This window comes from Thamnophis sirtalis, unplaced genomic scaffold (genome assembly GCF_051295495.1).
Source record: "Thamnophis sirtalis isolate CommonGarterSnake01/CBP01778 unplaced genomic scaffold, rThaSir2_p1.2 scaffold_5, whole genome shotgun sequence".
NCBI lineage: Eukaryota > Metazoa > Chordata > Lepidosauria > Squamata > Natricidae > Thamnophis > Thamnophis sirtalis.
In genome coordinates, this window is record NW_028261385.1 from 53,721,486 (window position 1) to 53,725,138 (window position 3,653).

Genomic DNA, 3,653 nt, shown 5'->3' on the forward strand with positions numbered 1-3,653 from the left:
CCCACACTCCTCCCAAGCTTTTTGCTGGCAGGGGCACCATGGGCCGGTCCTTCACTGTTTCCAGGGCAGCCACAAGGGCCAGATCTAAGCACTCCCCAGGTGGGATCCTGCCCCGGGGTCTTAAGTTTGACACCCCTGCTGTAGACAATAAGCTAGAGGGAAGGAAGAGTTATGACAGATGAGGAATGGACTGACCACAAGCTTCAGAATCTGTAGAGTTTCAGATAATAGGCTAATTTAACTTTGATTTCTAATTCGCTCCCCTGTTAAATGCTGCCAATGACATGGGATTATAGAGTTGCAAAACTTGATTTGGACTGATGGAGACAATTTGTAGAGGTCCGCTTCAACAAACAAGATGGAAAGAACTAAGATGGTGAGAAAGAGAAAGAGTTTGGATATATTTTATTTATGCATTCAAACTTAATTACTCATTTCCTTCACAGAGAGTCTCTGGGCGATATTTTACACACACACACACACACACAGACACACACACACACACACAGACACACACACACACACACACACTCCAGGTAAAAGGAATTCTTTGCTTCTAAAAGTGTATGCATATAATGCTATATGTGCATTTATATATTATGTTGGTTTTCTTTGGCCTCATTTTTTCTCTTTTTCCCAATTATTTTATTTTTTGTAATAACTTATCATATATATGTAAAAAGAAAATTACTAGACAAAAGAGAAATAAATAAGGCCAAAGGAAACAAACAAAATTAATTTCCTAATTGCATACTTGGAAATTAAAAGTAGACAAGCAAATGCATTTATTTGCAAATTTCTAGGGGACTGTCACAGTTTTCTAAGAGGACCAGGTGACAAAGGCAATGAAGAAGAAAATGAATGCCTGAATAAACTGTTTATAAAGTTCCTAGAGCCAACTTTCCTGAAAAATATATGGGAAGGAAAGTTAACAGCTAAGTCCCTTTTTGTAATCTTACTCTTTAGTAATAACAAAAATGGAAAGAGAAAAGAGAATTTAGACAAAAGAGTCAAGGAAAAGAAAACTAGCTAGTACAAAGTACAAAGATATATTTCCAATTGGCCTGAGATCTTAAAATCTGAACTATAATGCCTGGGTTCTTCATGTACTCATAAAATGAATAAACCAATTTAGAATCAGGAATTCATAAAAATACCACTATGAGTCATGGCTCTTTAGAGAAGTAACGAGAAATGTTGGCTTTAGAATAGGAAAAGAAGGTTTAACATTTCATCTAACTTCGGGTTCACATCATTGCCATGTTACAGAAAGGAAGATGTTTCTGCTGTATATGAAGCATCACATCTTAAATGTTGAATTTTATCTTTGCCTGACAGTCAGATGGTTCATTTCCAAACTATCCATCATTCATCACAAGTAGGAGCTTAAATAATTGCATTGCTGACTACTACGTTTGGACCCTTGTCTATGTAGAGAAAATAATGTTTTGGATCATGGTGGTCCAAACCTTTCTTGAAATGGAAATCCTAGTTGATCTCAAAACACCCTATTTCAGGTCATACTAATAATGAAACACCTCCATTGGTATTTTTACCTGAGTTATTTCCATAGACTTCTGGAGCTCTTTATCTACAGCGGTATAATTATCACACCCATTGAGGTTTCAATCAACCATCACAAAAGATTCAGCCTTCCCTCAAATGGATGCACAATTCATTCAAAAGTTACTGGGGCACTGGGTAATTTTTAATGGGCCAGAAAGGAGAATTATTAAATGCATACACAGTGATATATAAATAAGTGCCTGAACACAATATGTATAGTATCTTTCATTTGATGGTTTCTCTGTTTCTTGACTGAGGAAGGCAGCATTGTCTGAAGACATTTTCCATGGTCATGGGGCCAGTATGTCTATACACGAAAGGCTCATAGAATACTGTTACTTTCCCACTGAAATGGTACCTATTAATCTCACATTTGCATGCTTTCAAACTGGTAGGTGGACAGGAACTGGGACAGGAACAGCAGCTCACCCTGTTATGTGGCATTCGGGTATTGAATCCATGGTGTCAGCTTTTCAGCTGACAAGTTCAGCATCTTTAAGCCTGCTTATTTTCTTATAATATCTTGCTCTTCAATCTCTCTATTGTGAAAGGGGGCAGAAAATATGTCAGGAGACCACAATGCAAATTGACTGAATGACAATCACATGACTGAGGGACAGCATCATTGCATAGTCACTGACAAAACAGTCAGCAATCAGGGACTACCTTTACCTCTTTCCTGTCACCTGGTGGTTGTTTGGATTTTTGTACCTCATATGTGTTATTCCAAGCATTATTTTTATCTTTGTTTTCTCAGATGCCAAATCTTCAGTTGGCCTTTACTATTTTTGTAGTTTCCTTATAAAAAAATTGGGGAAGTAATTAGCTTGTGAACAGCTGTGATCTCAACATGAAAAGCTGAAAGAATTTACAGCCAAACCAATAGATATATGACAGAGAAACTTCATAGTTTTCAAGTTCTGTTTGCTCATTTGGCAGCAGTAGCGGAAACTGGTTACACATTTCCTGTAAATATCGTGGTAAAGTGTCAGTTTGGACACAGAGCTCTGTTGACTATAATGCTGGCCACTTCAGTGGAACAATCATGAGGGGAAAATATGTTGTGGCAGAGGTACATTTTTACAGCTGAAAGTTTGCCAATTTCTAGACCATAGAATCAAACATTTTCTCTTAAGTGAGGTTCTAGAAAGATTTAACACTTAATAGTTTCACATTGTTTTTCTGCTGCCTAGGTGGCTGAAGCTGCCTCAATTCCATTTTCAATTCAACTAAGAAACAAGCCTAATCAAACTTTCTACATAGCAACGTTATATATAACTGGTATCACTCGAATCAATTAATGTGCAGATTAAATGAACTAGATTTACTTTTATAAAAATTGGGCTTTTCCATTTGTCCCAGATGGATTCCCATAATTGATGACTGACTCAGTTGAAGTCTAATAAATCTTCAGAAGGTCAGGTCGGAAAATGCTGCTCTACACTATAGTTGAAAACTATAGCTTGATTGTTATGACTATATCCTAGGCTGAGTTTAAACATTATGCTTTCTCATTGTGGCATGTCTGTGTTTGTGTGTTTTCCTGGGAAGGATGAATAAAGATTGCAGATGGACACTAAGAGTCCAAGGTCACTGCAGAGGAACCCAAGATGTAAAGGTCATCTCAGCTGCCTAGCTAAGACAAACAGCCACCTGTTTCTGGTAGCAACGATATAGAAAAATGTTGGAGATAGATGATCATTTTACTAACAACAATAAAGGCATCATTTCATACTGCATGGAGAAGACAATGGTAATCTATTCTTATTTTAGAAAGAAAACCAGACAGACAAGATATAGTGATTAACAGTAATGGGCAAACCTGCTCAAGTTGGATGACACACAACAAGATGAGTACAAAAAGATGATCTTTCCGAGTATTAATGGTGCTTATTGTATTGGCTAAGTTATAGCCTTCAGGATATAAGCTGCAAAGATAGAATTATGGTGGGGACATGAAAAACAAAAAAACATGAAAATGAGAATGCTGTACATTGTGAAAAATAAAATTAATCAACTATACATTGTGGTATAAAAATGGGCTGGAACTGGAAACTCAGACAAAAATATATATCATGCTGTACACA

At 36.8% G+C, this 3,653-nt stretch overlaps 1 long non-coding RNA gene across 1 annotated transcript; it reads left to right on the plus strand.

Moving 5' to 3' along the window:
• Positions 1–294: 294 nt before the first annotated feature.
• Positions 295–3,305, plus strand: LOC148045369 (uncharacterized). Its single transcript, XR_015696572.1, has 2 exons — positions 295–376; positions 3,118–3,305. It is a non-coding gene; the product is annotated as an uncharacterized LOC148045369 (long non-coding RNA).
• The last annotated feature ends 348 nt before the right edge of the window (positions 3,306–3,653 follow it).